Source organism: Nycticebus coucang, chromosome 9, assembly GCF_027406575.1.
Source record: "Nycticebus coucang isolate mNycCou1 chromosome 9, mNycCou1.pri, whole genome shotgun sequence".
In the NCBI taxonomy this organism is placed as follows: Eukaryota; Metazoa; Chordata; class Mammalia; order Primates; family Lorisidae; genus Nycticebus; species Nycticebus coucang.
In genome coordinates, this window is record NC_069788.1 from 96,521,595 (window position 1) to 96,536,862 (window position 15,268).

Below are 15,268 nucleotides of genomic sequence, written 5' to 3' on the forward strand. Positions count from 1 at the left end.
AACAGAGAGCCAGAGAAGTTCATTGATTTGCTCAGTATCTCAAAGCTATTTAGTGGCAGAGTTGGAACTAGAAATTTAAATGTCTATCTTTAGTCGCTACCATTCTGTGTTTTAAGCTGTCTAATATCCTTTGTTTTTCCTAGTAAACCTAAAAGATTAACTTATTATTTTCTTCCTTTAATTCTAAGTTGATTCTATGACCGTGTAACCAGTTAGACGGATGAAAATCTTATAGTAGTCTTTGTCTCCTCCCTCGTATCCTCCATATTCAATCCAATCAGATACAGATGTATACCTGAACTAGAAATGTGAACTATAAATGTCATTGGTTTTTAAGTTTATTTCACTGGTTCTGTTATGAACTCAAATACCGTCTGGCTCAAGTAGGATATTCAATGCATGGCTCAATGAATGATATTTTGGCTTAAATCAGTTGTAGATCTGGGAATGAAGGGATATAATTCTTTACTACATACAGATGTCACCTGCAAATCTCCACTGAGTTAAATAGTTCTACAATTGAGATTTTAAAAATAAATCAGTTTTTTGATTTATTTATGTAATTTTTATTATAAAATCATAGCTGTGTACATTAATGCGATCATGGGGCACCATACACTGGTTTTATAGATTGACACATTTTCATCACAGCGGTTAACATAGCCTTCCTGGCATTTTCTTAGTTATTGTGTTAAGACATTTATATTCTACATTTACTAATTTTCACATGTACCCTTGTAAGATGCACCGCAGGTGTAATCCCACCAATCACCCTCCCTCTGCCCATCGTCCCCCCTCCCTTCCCTCCCTTTCCCCCTTCCCCATATTCTTAGGTTATAACTGGGGTATAGCTTTCATATGACAGCCATAAATTAGTTTCATACTAGGGCTGAGTACATTGGATACTTTTTCTTCCATTCTGGAGATACTTTACTAAGAAGAATATGTTCCAGCTCCATCCATGTAAACATGAAAGAGGTAAAGTCTCCATCTTTCTTTAAGGCTGCATAATATCCCATGGTGTACATATACCACAATTTATTAATCCATTCGTGGATCGATGGGCACTTGGGCCTTTTCCATGACTTAGCAATTATGAATTGGGCTGCAATAAACATTCTGGTACAAATATCTTTGTTATAATGTGATTTTGGTCTTCTGGGTATATGCGTAGTAGCGGAATTATAAGATTGAATGGCAGATCTATTTTTAGGTCTCTTAAGTGTTCTCCCAACATCTTTCCCAAAGGAATGTATTAATTTGCATTCCCACCAGAAGTGTAGAAGTGTTCCCTTTTTCTCCACATCTATAACAACATCTCTGGTCTTGGGATTTTGTGATATGGGCTTATCTTACTGGAGTTAGATGATATCTCAAAGTTGTTTTGATTTGCATTTCTCTGATGATTAAAGATGATGAGCATTTTTTCGTATGTCTGTAGGCCATGCACCTGTATTCTTCAGAGAAGTTTCTCTTTAAGTCCCTTGCCCAGCCTGCAATGGGATCACTTGTTCTTTTCTTGCTTATACGTTTGAATTCTCTGTGGATTCTGTTTATTAAACCTTTGTTGGAGACATAACCTGCAAATATCTTCTCTCATTCTGAGGGCTGTTTGCTTGCTTTGCTTACTGTGTTCTTGGCTGTGCAGAAGCTTTTTAGTTTGATCAGGTCCCAGTAGTGTATTTTTGAAGCTGCTTCAATTGCCCCAGGAGTCCTCATAAAATACTCGCCCAGCCCAATTTCCTCAAGGGTTTTCCCTGCACTCTCCTCTAGTATTTTTATAGTTTCATGTCTTAAGTTTAAATCTTTTATCCAGTGAGAGTCTATCTTAGTTAATGGTGAAAGGTGTGGGTCCAGTTTCAATCTTCTACAGGTTGCCAGCCAGTTCACCCAGCACCATTTATTAAATAGGGAATCTTTTCCCCACTGAATGTTTTTAATTGGCTTGTCAAAGATCAAATAACGGTAGGTAGCTGGATTCATCTCTTGATTCTCTATTCTGTTCCAGACATCTTCTCTTTTTGTTTTTGTTTTTGTGCAAGTGCCATGCTATTTTGTTCACTTTCGATTTATAGTATAGTCTGCGGTCTGGTAGCGTGATTCCTCCTGCTTTGTTTTTATTTCTGAGTAATATCTTGGCTATTCAAGGATTTTTCTGATTCCATATAAAACGAAGTATTGTTTTTTCAAGATCTTTAAAGTATGACAGTGGAGCTTTAATAGGGATTGCATTAAAATTATATATTGCTTTGGGTAGTATGGACATTTTAACAATGTTGATTCTTCCCAGCCATGAGCATGGTATGTGTTTCCATTTGTTAACATTTTCAGCTATTTCTTTTCTTAGAGTTTCACAGTTCTCTTTATAGAGATCTTTCATGTGCTTTGTTACATAAGCTCCCAAATATTCCATCTTCTTTGGCACTATTGTGAATGGAATAGAGCCCTTAACTGTTTTTTCAGCTTGACTATTGTTGGTATATATAAAGGCTACTGATCTATGAATGTTGATTTTGCAACCTGAGACGCTGCTGTATTCCTTGATAATTTCTAACAGTTTTGTAGTAGAATCCCTGGTGTTTTCCAGATATATAATCATATCATCTGGGTAGAGCGAAAGTCTGATCTCTTCTGATCCTCTATGGATACCCTTGATTGCCCTTTCTTCCCTAATTGCGATGGCTAAAAGTTCCATTACAATGTTAAAGAGCAGTGGAGACAATGGGCAGCCTTGTCTGGTTCCTGATCTGAGTGGAAATGATTTCAATTTAACTCCATTCAATATGATATTGGCTGTGGGTTTGCTGTAGATGGCCTCTATCATTTTAAGAAATGTCCTTCTATACCAATTTTCTTAAGTGTTCTGATCATGAAGGGATGCTGGATATTATCAAAAGCTTTTTCTGCATCAATTGAGAGAATCATATGGTCTTTGTTTTTTTAATTTGTTTATGTGCTGAATTATACTTATAGTTTTATGTTTATTGAACCAGCCTTGAGACCCTGGGATAAAACCAACTTGGTCATGATGTATAAATTGTTTGATGTGTTGCTGGATTCTGTTTGTTAGGATCTTGTTGAATATTTTTGTATCTATATTCATTAGTGATATTGGTCTATAATTTTCTTTTCTTGTTGGGTCTTTTCCTGGTTTGGGGATCAGGGTGATGTTTGCTTCATAGAATGTGTTGGGTAGTCTTCCTTCTTTTTCTACATTTTGGAACAGGTTGAGTAATATAGGTACTAATTCCTCTTTAAAGGTTTGGTAGAATTCTGACGTGAAGCCATCTGGTCCCGGGCTTTTCTTTTCAGGGAGGTTTTGTATGGTTGATGCTATTTCCAAACTTGATATGGACCTGTTCAACATTTCCACTTGATTCTGGCTAAGTCTTGGAAGGTGACATGCTTCCAAGTATTGGTCAATTTCCTTCAGATTTTCATATTTCTGAGAATGAAGTTTCTTGCAATATTCATTAAGGATTTTTTGAATTTCTGAGGAGTCTGTTGTTATTTTGTCTTTGTCGTTTCTGATTGATGACATTAGAGATTTTAGTCTTTTTTTCCTGGTTAGGTTAGCCAAAGGTTTATCTATTTTATTGACTTTTTCAAAAAACCAACTTTTTGATTTATTGATCTGTTGTATAATTCTTTAGTTTTCAATTTCATTTAATTCTGCTGTAATTTTGGTTATTTCTTTTCTTCTACTGCATTTGGGGTTGGAATGGTCTTCCTTTTCGAGTTGCTTGAGATGTCCCATTAAGTTGTTAACTTCTTCTCTTTCCGTTCTCTTGAGGAAGGCTTGCAGTGCTATAAATTTCCCTCTTTAGGACTGCCTTTGTGGTATCCCAGAGGTTCTGTTAATTCATGTCTTCATTGTCATTTTTTCCCAAAAATTCGGCCATATCCTTCTTAATCTCATCTCTGACCCAGCTATCATTCATCATAAGGTTATTAAACTTCCATGTTTTTGAATGAGTATGCAGATTCCTGTTGTTACTGAGTTCAACTTTTATTCTATGGTGGTCCAAGAAGATGCAAGGAATAATTTCTATTCCTTTAAATTTGCTGAGGTTAGACTTGTGACCTAAGATGTGATTGAATTTGGAGTATATTCTGTGGGCTGATGAGAAGTATGTTTATTCAGTTTTGTTGGGATGCAATGTTCTGTAGATGTCTGCTAAATCCAAATGTTGGATGGTTAGGTTTAAATCTGAAATTTCTTTGCCCAGCTTCTTATTGGAGGATCTATCCAACACTGCCAGAGGAGTGTTGAAATCTCTAACTATTGTGGAGCTGGAGGAAATCAAGTTGCTCATGTCTGTTAGAGTTTCACTTATAAATTGAGGTGCATTCTGGTTGGGTGCATAAATATTAATAATTGAAATCTCATCATGTTGAGTATTACCCTTAACAAATATGAAGTGACCATTCTTATTTTTCCTTACTTTTGTTGGTTTAAAACCTATTGTGTCTGCAAATACAATTGGAACACCTGCTTTCTGGTTACCATTTGCCTGAAATATGGATGACCATCCTTTTAAGGTCAGATGTGACTCTTGTCTGCAGCAAATATCTGGCCTGAGTTTTTGTATCCAGTCAGCTAACCTGAGCCTCTTTAGAGGACAGTTTAAGCCATTCACATTAATGGGGAATATTGATAAGTCTGGTAAAATTTTGGGTATCAAGTTTTTCAAAAGTCCAATGGACATTTTTAACCCTTTCGCCACTGTGGAAGTTGGAGTTTGATGAAAAGTTTCTGAGTGAGTTTACTTTTGTGGTAGAGGATTGGGCCAGTCATTATGGAGGATAGGTCTGAGAATACCCTGAAGAACTGGTTTGGTTATGGCAAATTTCTTTAGCATATGAATGTCATTAAAGTGTTTAGTTTCTCCATTATAAATGAAACTCAGTTTAGCTGGATACAGGATCTAGGGTTGAAAGTTATTTTCTTTTAGGAGATTAAAAGTCAATGACCACCCTCTTCTGGCTTGAAAAGTTTCAGCAAAGAGATCTGCAGTCATTCTAATATTCTTCCCTTTGTAGGTAATGTATTTCTTATTTCTGGCTGCTTTCAGAATTTTCTCCTTCATATTAACTTTAGTGAAATTATGATATGTTTGGGGGATGTCTTATTCGGATTGAGTTGTGCTGGGGTTCCGAAAGTGTCTGCTATCTGAATTTCAGAATCTCTTGGCATGTCTGGAAAATTCTCTTTCATAATTTTATGGAGAAGGGCCTGTGTGCCTTGTGAGGCCACTTCATCACTTTCAAGGAGTCCAATGAGGCAGATATTAGCCTTCTTCAAATTATCCCAGAGCTCTCTGAGAGAATGATCCATTTTTGCTCTCCATTTCACTTCCTCTTTGAGAGTTTGGGAGCATTCAAAAGCATTGTCTTCAATGTCAGAAATCCTTTCTTCTGCTTGCTGCACTCTGTTACTGAGGGATTCTACTGCTTTTTTTCAGATCTTTGAGAGCTGCAAATTCTTGCTTCAGTGTGTCAAAATCTTTGGTGGTTTTGTCTTTAAATTCGTTAAATTCTTGAGACAACTTTTGCATTTCTCCTCGAATTTCTAATTCTGACTTTTGAATTGCTCTTCGAATTTCTAATTCCAAATTTTCCTCCATTCTATTAATCTTATTTGCAATCCAAATTCTTAATTCGATTTCTGACATCTCGGCCAGCCGTTTATGAATGGGATATTCAGTTACGTCTGCCATATCTTTCCTTTGGGGGGGTTTCTATTATGGTTACTTATGTTACCAGAGTTTTTCTGCTGATTCTGCCCCATGATTATTTTACACCATTTGACTTTTCCCCTGAGCTTTGTGAAGGACCCATACAGTGTTACGGCCTTAGAAACTGGGGATCTGTTTGGTGTGGTGCAGCTAAGTGGTTCTGTCTTGTTTTCAGCTAGTTTCTGTCCAATCCTAGTGAAACAGTTACTCTGGTTTGAAGTCTCTGCTGTGGAGAAATACGAGCAATTAAGTCATTCCGTCCCCCACAGGCAACAATTGGGAAAGGAAAATCAACCCTTCCTACAACCACACACCCAGGACACCACTTGGATAGTCCTCAAGCAATTGGCTCAGTTCAAAAGGTCCAAATCATTTGTCTCAGTCAGCACCTGTCTCAGCTGGGAGAGTTTAAAAGTTCTCTGGCAACTGGATCGCAGGGGTCTGCTGACAATTCAAATATGACTTGCTCCGGTGCTCTGTGAAGTCAGGAGGACCCACCCAGAAATAAATTATTCTGGGAAGGTTGATGCCTCCTTCTCCATCTTGAACCTCTGTCACACCCAGTCACTAATAGCCCCGCAGGGCTGTGACTCAGTTGCCTCCAATGAGCAGATACTCCAGGGGGTTGCACCTGCCTGAATCACAAGGAAATCTATATCTCGTCCACCAGGCTGCTGCTCTCTGCCTCTATCCAGCAGGGGGAGGTGAGGGCTGACAACCTGGTGCACTTGATAGAGGCTGGGGTGTGTTCTGTCAGTTCCAGCCCTGCGTCTGATTGATGTTACTAACAGAACAGAACAACTTTGCGGGAATTTGTTTCTGTCCCTGCTAAATTCCCCTGCAGAAGAAAAACTGTTTTGAGTTCCCAGAACCTGCGCCTCAGGCCCTGTTTGTGTTCCTGCAGGTTTGTCTTTGCAGTCTGGTTAGCTGTCAGTTCTAGCCTCCTACCTTCCCTTTTTTGTTTGATTGTTAAATCATAGCTGTGTGCATTAGTGCAATCAAGGGGTACAATGTGCTGGTTTCATATACAATCTGAAATATTCTCATCAAACTGTTCAACATAGCCTTCATGGCATTTTCTTAGTTATTGTATGTAAACATTTGTATTCTGCATTTAGTAAGTTTCCCCTGTACCCATTCTAAGAAGCACCGTAGGTGTGGCCCCACCCATCACCCTCCCTCCACCCTAACCTCCCCCCTCCTTTCCCCTTCCTTGGCCCTTTCCCCATATTCTTGTGCTATAGTTGGGTTATAGTCTTCATGTGAAAGCTATGTTTGCTTCATAGTAGGGCTGAGTACATTGGATAGTTTTTCTTCCATTCCTGAGATACTTTGCTAAGAGGAATATTTTCCAGCTCCATCCATGTAAACATGAAAGAGGTAAAGTCTCCATCTTTCTTTAAGGCTGCATAGTATTCCATGGTGTACATATACCACAATTTATTAATCCATTAGTGGATTGATGGGCACTTGGGCTTTTTCCATGACTTAGCGATTATGAATAGGGCTGAAATAAGCATTCTGGTACAAATATCTTTGTTATGATGTGATTTTTGGTCTTCTGGGTATATGCGTAGTAGAGGAATTATAGGATTGAATGGCAGATCTATTTTTAAGTCTCTAAGTGTTCTCCCAACATCTTTCCCAGAGGAATGTATTAATTTGCATCCCCACCAGCAGTGTAGAAGTGTGCCCTTTTCTCCATATCCACGCCAACATTTCTGGTTTTGAGATTTTGTTATGTGGACTACTCTTACTGGGTTTAGTTGATATCTCAAAGTCATTTTGATTTGCATTTCTCTGATGATTAAAGATGATGAGCTTTTTTTCATGTGTCTGTAGATCATGCGTCTGTCTTCTTTAGAGAATTTTCTCTTTAATTCCCTTGCCCACCCTGAGATGGGATCGCTTGTTCTTTTTTTAATACGTTTGAGTTCTCTGTGGATTCTGGTTATTAAACCTTTATCAGAGGTATAACCTGCAAATATTTTCTCCCATCCTCTGTGCTGTCTGCTTGCTTTACTTACTATGTTCTTGGCTGTGCAGAAGCTTTTTAGTTTGATCAGGTCCCAGTAGTGTATTTTTGATACTGCTTCAATTGCCTGGGGAGTCCTCCTCATATAATATTCACCCAGGCTGATTCCTTCAAGAGTTTTCCCTGCACTTTCTTCAAGTATTTTTATAGTTTCATGTTAAGTTTAAATCTTTTATCCAGTGAGAGTCTATCTTAGTTAATGGTGAAAGGTGTGGGTCCAGTTTCAATCTTCTACAGGTTGCCAGCCAGTTCACCCAGCACCATTTGTTAAATAGGGAATCTTTTCCCCATTGATGTTTTTAATTGACTTGTCAAAGATCAAATAACGGTAAGTAGCTGGATTCATCTCTTGATTCTCTATTGTGTTCTAGACATCTACTTCTCTGTTTTTGTGCCAGTACCATGCTGTTTTGATCACTATCGATTGATAGTACAGTCTTAGGTCTGGTTGCGTTATTCCTTCTGGTTTGTTTTTATTGCTGAGTAATGTTTTGGCTATTTTAGGTTTTTTCTGATTCCATATAAAACAAAGTATTATTTTTTGGAGATATTTAAAGTATGACAATGGAGCTTTAATAGGAATTGCATTAAAATTATATATTGCGTTGAGTAGTATAGACATTTTAACAATGTTGATTCTTTCCATCCATGAGCATGGTATGTATTTCCATTTTTTAACATCTTCAGCTATTTCTTAAAGTTTCATAGTTCTCTTTGTAGAGATCTTTCACGTCCTTTGTTAGGTATACTCCCAAATATTTCATCTTCTTTGGCACTATTGTGAAAGGAATAGAGTCCTTGATTGTTGTTTCAGCTTGGTTATTGTTGGTATATATAAAGGCTACAGATTTATGGGTATTGATTTTGTAGCCTGAGACATTGCTGTATTCCTTGATCACTTCTAAAAGTTTTGTGGTAGAATCCCTAGTGTTTTCCAGATATACGATCATATCATCTGCGAAGAGTGAAAGTTTGATCTTTTCTCACCCTATGTGGATACCCTTGATCACATTTTCTTTCCTAATTGCAATGGCTAAAACTTCCATTACAATGTTAAAGAGCAATGGAGACAATGGGCAACCTTGCCTGGTCCCTGATCTAAGTGGAAATGATTTCAATTTAACTCCATTCAATATGATATTGGCTGTGTGTTTGCTGTAGATGGCCTCTATTAGTTTAAGAAATGTCCCTTCTATACCAATTTTCTTAAGTGTTCAGATCATGAAGGGGTGCTGGATATTATCAAAAGCTTTTTCTGCATCAAATGAAAGAATCATATGGTCCTTATTTTTTAGTTTATGTGCTGAATTACATTTATAGATTTACATATATTGAACCAGCCTTGAACCCTGGGATAAATCCCACTTGGTCATGGTGTATAAATTTTTGATGTGTTGTTGGATTTTGTTCGTTAGGATCTTATTGAGTGTTTTAGCATCAATATTCATTAGTGACATTGGTCTATAATTTTCTTCTGTTGTTGGGTCTTTCTCTGGTTTGGGGATCAAGGTGATGTTTCCTTCATAGAATGTGTTGAGTAATATTGTTTCTTTTTCTATATTTTGGAAGAGGTTTAGTAATATAGGTACTAGTTCTTCTTTAAAGGTTTGGTAGAATTCTGACATAAAGCCATCTAGTCCTGGGCTTTTCTTTTTAGGGAGATTTTGTATAGTTGATGTTGATATAGGCCTGTTCAACATTTCCACTTCATTCTGGCTAATTCTTGGTCGGTGGCATACTTCCAGTTGGTCAATTTCTTTCAGATTTTCATCTTTCTTAGAGTAGAGTTTCTGGTATTCATTAAGGATTTTTAGAATTTCTGAGGGGTCTGTTGTTATTTCATCATTAACATTTCTGATTGATGAAATTAGCGATTTCAATCTTTTTTTCTTTGTTAGGTTGGCCAAATGTTTATATATTTTATTGATGTTTTCAAAAGACCAACTTTTGGATTATTGATCTGTTGTATAATTCTTTTGTTGTATAATTCATTTAATTCTGCTCTGAGTTTGGTTATTTCTTTTCTTCTGCTGGGTTTGGGGTTGGAAGTTCTTCCTTCTCCAGTTGCTTGAGATGTCCCATTAAGTTATTCACTTCCTCTCTTTCCGTTTTCTTGAGTAAGGCTTGCAATATTATAAATTCCCTCTTACAATTGCCTTTGCAGTATCCCAAAGGTTCTGATAATTCGTGTCTTGATTGTTGTTTTGTTCCAAAAATTTGGTGATTTCCTTCTTAATCTTGTCTATAACCCATCTATCCTTCAGCATAAGGTTGTTTAGCTTCCCTGTTTTATATGGGTATGCAGATTCCTGTGGTTATTGAGTTCAACTTTTATTCCATGATGGTCTGAGAAGATGCAAGGAATAATTTCTATTTTTTTTAAATTTGCTGAGGTTAGATTTGTGGCCTAGGATATGGTTCATGGGCTGATGAGAAGAATGTGTATTCAGTTTTGTTGGGATGAAATGCTTTGTAGATTTCAATTAAGTCCAGATGTTGAGGTGGAGTCATTGAGGGGAGGAGACAAGATGGCTGACTGAAGCCAGCTTTCCACAGAGGCTCCCGTTCAGAAGGAGAGTTAAAGGACAAAAATTCAGCAAGTAACCTGGTGGATTTGAGCTGCACTCAGAGAGAAGGTTGTAGAACACACGTCAACCCCGCTGAGGTGAGCTGCGACCACAAGGATACAAACAAAAGGTACAAAATCCATCACCAAGCGGACGGGAGTCCCCTCCCCCGTGAGAACGGCTCTGAGTGCCCCACAAGCAACCGGGCAGAGTTCAAATGTCCTCCCACTACACTCTCATGGAGAGACCCTTTAAAAACTAGACCTACCTCCCCTACTGGGGTGCCACGGCGTCCTCCCGCCAAGCATAAAACTGTATAAGCTGTATATGGTCTCTACCTGGAATTCTGAGCTCCCAGCACTCGCCTTCGCTCACAATGGGGTCTGGAGGCCAGTCCCGGTTGGTCGGTGGAGAGGGGACTGCACCAGAGTGGCAGTTCCCTGAGGCACAGTGTGACAGCCATCTTTTGGTGATAATACGGTCAGGCATAAAACTGTGTAAAACTGTGTGTGTTCTCTGCCCGCAACCCCAGGCTTCCAGCGCTCCCTGTGCTCCCCTCTGCTCTCTCTCCAAGGTCTGGAGGCCTGTCCCCCAGGGGTCCAGACTCTTGGGTGATTGCTCGAGGGGTGTAGACAGTGCTGGGCTGCAGCCTGTTGGTGCAGACTCTGGGGTACGAAGCAGAGAGAGTGGACGATTGGCCGGAGGGGAGCTACACCGGAGCAACGGTTGCCTGAGCCATAAGGCAGCAGCCCTCTTTTGCTAGCAATACGGCTCACTACAGAATATTCTGAAGCCACACCCCCTGTCTCTCTGGGCAACCAGAGACTCTGAGTTTGCCTGAGGCAACATAAACTTGCAAACCAGAGAAACTCCCAGGGCGGGGCTGACCCAGAGGTCTGCTTTACTAAACCTAAGACACACCTGGCCCTCAGGGGATCGTCAGCCTATAGACAATACAAGAGCAAAGACAAGCTGATTTGGAACTCAATTCAGCTTCTCTTCTGCAGGGGAAACGCAGAGTTGTTCTGTTCTGTTCTGTCAGTAACATTAGTCAGGGGTGAGACTGGACCTGAGTGAAAACCCCTCAACCTTTATCTAGCGCCCGAGGTTGTCAGGCCTCACCTCCTCCTGCTGGAGAGAGGCAGAGCGCAGCGGCCTGGCAAACTTCCTTGTGATTCAGGCAGGTACAAACTCCTGGAGTACTAATTCACTACAGGCAACTGGGTCAGCCAACTGCAGGGCTATCAGTGACTGGGTGTGAAGTGGTGCAAGGTGGGGAAGGAGGCAGCAACCTTCCCAGACTGATTTATAGGCTGGGTGGCTTCTCCTGACTCCACGCAGCACTGGAGCAAGCCACACCAGAGTAGTCACCAGATCCCTGTGATCCAGTTCCCAGAGACCTCTTAAACTCTCTCACCCGAGACAGGTGCAGACTGAGATAGTTGATTTGGACATTTTTGAACTGAACCAATCACCTGAGGACAAATCAGGTGGTGCCCTAGGTGCACGGTGGTGGGAAGGTTTGATTTTTCTTTTCCAATTGTTTGCCGGTGGGGGGTGGTGACTTAATTGCGGATATTTCTCCACAGCTGAGACTTCAATCCAAAGTATCTGTTTCACTAGGGTGGAACAGAAACCAGCTGAAAACAAGGCAGAACCATTTAGCCCCACCACACCAGACAGGGCCCCAGTTTCTCAGGCCACAACACTGTACAGGCCCTCGACAAAGCCCCAGGGTAAAAAATCAGAGGGAGTAAAACAACCATGGGGAGGAATCAGCAGAAAAACTCTGGTAACATGAATAACCAGAATAGATCAACCCCCCCAAGGAAAGATATGGCAGATGCAATTGAAGATCCCATTCATAAACAACTGGCTGAGATGTCAGAAATCGAATACAGAATTTGGATTGCAGACAAGATTAACAAAGTGGAATTAGGAATTCGAGGAGAAATTAAAAAGTTGTCTCAGGAATTTAACGAATTTAAAGACAAAACCACCAAAAACTTAGACACACTGAAGCAAGAATTTGCAGCCCTCAAAGATATGAAAAATACAGTAGAATCCCTCAGTAACAGAATGGAGCAAGCAGAAGAAAGGATTTCTGACATCGAAGATAAAGCCTTTGAACGCTCCCAAAATCTCAAAGAGGAAGAGAAATGGAGAGCAAAAACAGATCACTCACTCAGAGAGCTCTTGGATAATTCAAGGAAGGCGAATATCCGAATCATAGGAGTTCCAGAAACAGATGAAGTGGCCTCGCTGGGCACAGAGGCCCTTCTGCATGAAATTATGAAAGAGAATTTTCCAGACATGCCTAGAGATTCTGAAATCCAGATAGCAGACAGCTTCAGAACCCCAGCACGACTCAACCCCAATAAGACATCCCCAAGGCATATCATAATTAACTTCACTAAAGTTAATATGAAGGAGAAAATCCTCAAAGCTGCCAGGAGAAAGAAAACCATTACCTTCAAAGGCAAGAATATTAGAATGACTGCAGATCTCTCTGCTGAAACTTTTCAAGCCAGAAGAGGGTGGTCATTGACTTTTAATCTCCTAAAGCAAAATAACTTTCAACCCCAAATCTTCTATCCACCTAAACTGAGTTTCATTTATCATGGAGAAATTAAATACTTTAATGACATTCATATATTGAAGAAATTTGCCATAACCAAACCAGCTCTTCAGGATATTCTCAGACCTATCCTCCATAATGACCAACCCAATCCTATACCACAAAAGTGAACTCACTCAGAAACTTCGGATCAAACTCCAATTTCCACACTGGCGAAAGGATTAAAAATGGGCACTGGACTTTTGAAAAACTCGATACCCAAAACTTCACCAGACTTATCAATATTCTCCATTAATGTGAACGGCTTGAACTGTCCTCTAAAGAGGCATAGGTTAGCTGACTGGATACAAAAACTCAGGCCAAATTTTCCTTTTAAAACAAAAACAAAAAACAAAAAACAAAAACTCTGGCCAGATATCTGTTGCATACAAGAGTCACATCTTAACATAAAAGACAAATATAGACTCAGGGTGAAAGGATGGTCGTTCATATTTCAGGCCAATGGTAATCAGAAAAAAGCAGGTGTTGCAATTTTATTTGCAGATACAATAGGCTTTAAACCAACAAAAGTAAGGAAGGACAAGAATGGTCACTTCATATTTGTTAAGGGTAATACTCACTATGATGAGATCTCAATTATTAATATCTATGCACCCAACAAGAAGGCACCTCAATTTATAAGAGAAACTGTAACAGACATGAGCAACTTGATTTCCTCCAGCTCCATAATCGTTGGAGATTTCAACACTCCTTTGGCAGTGTTGGATCGATCCTCCAACAAGAAGCTGAGCAAAGAAATCTTAGATTTAAACCTAACCATCCAACATTTGGATTTAGCAGACATCTACAGAACATTTCATCCCAACAAAACTGAATACACATACTTCTCATCAGCCCATGGAACTTACTCCAAAATAGATCACATCTTAGGTCACACGTCTAACCTCAGTAAATTTAAAGAAATAGAAATTATTCCATGCATCTTCTCGGACCACTATGGAATAAAACTTGAGCTGAGTAACAACAGGAATCTGCATACTCATACAAAAACATGGAAGTTAAATAACCTTATGCTGAATGATAGCTAGGTCAGAGATGAGATTAAGAAAGAAATCGCCAATTTTTTGGAACAAAACAACAATGAAGACACGAACTATCAGAACCTCTGGGACAACACAAAGGCAGTTCTAAGAGGGAAATTTATAGCACTGCAAGCCTTCCTCAAGAGAACGGAAAGAGAGGAAGTTAACAACTTAATGGGACATCTCAAGCAACTGGAAAAGGAAGAACATTCCAACATCAAACCCAGTAGAAGAAAAGAAATAACCAAAATTAGAGCAGAATTAAATGAAATTGAAAACAAAAGAATAATACAACAGATCAATAAATCAAAAAGCTGGTTTTTTGAAAAGGTCAATAAAATAGAGAAACCTTTGGCCAACCTAATCAGGAAAAAAAGAGTAAAATCTCTAATCTCATCAATCAAACAACAAAGATGAAATAACAACAGACTCCTCAGAAATCCAAAATATCCTTAATGAATATTACAAGAAAATTTATTCTCAGAAATATGAAAATCTGAAGGAAATTGACCAAAACTTGGAAGCACATCACCTTCCAAGACTTAGCCAGAATCAAGTGGAAATGTTGAACAGGCCCATATCAAGTTCGGAAATAGCATCAACCATACAAAACCTCCCTAAAAAGAAAAGCCCAGGACCAGATGGTTTCACGTCTGAATTCCACCAAACCTTTAAAGAGGAATTAGTACCTATATTACTTAACCTGTTCCAAAAGGTAGAAAAAGAAGGAAGACTACCCAACACGTTCTATGAAGCAAACATCACCCTGATCCCCAAACCAGGGAAAGACCCAACAAGAAAAGAAAATTATAGACCGATATCACTAATGAATATAGATGCAAAAATATTCAACAAGATCCTAACAAACAGAATCCAGCAACACATCAAACAAATTATAAATCATGACCAAGTTGGTTTTATCCCAGGGTCTCAAGGCTGGTTCAATATACATAAATCTATAAATGTAATCCAGCACATAAACAAATTAAAAAACAAAGACCATATGATTCTCTCAATCCATGCAGAAAAAGCTTTTGATAATATCCAGCATCCCTTCATGATCAGAACACTTAAGAAAATCGGTATAGAAGGTCTATTTCTTAAACTGATAGAGACCATCTACAGCAAACCCACAGCCAATATCATATTGAATGGAGTTAAATTGGAATCATTTCCACTCAGATCAGGAACCAGACAAGGCTGCCCATTGTCTCCATTGCTTTTTAACATTGTAATGGAAGTTTTAGCCACTGCAATTAGGGAAGAAA

The 15,268-nt window shown here is 39.1% G+C and overlaps 1 protein-coding gene across 5 annotated transcripts in view; it reads left to right on the forward strand.

The window, feature by feature from the left end:
• Positions 1 to 15,268, forward strand: part of GALC (galactosylceramidase) — an 83,921-nt gene that overhangs the window by 57,561 nt on the left and 11,092 nt on the right. The window lies entirely within an intron of this gene.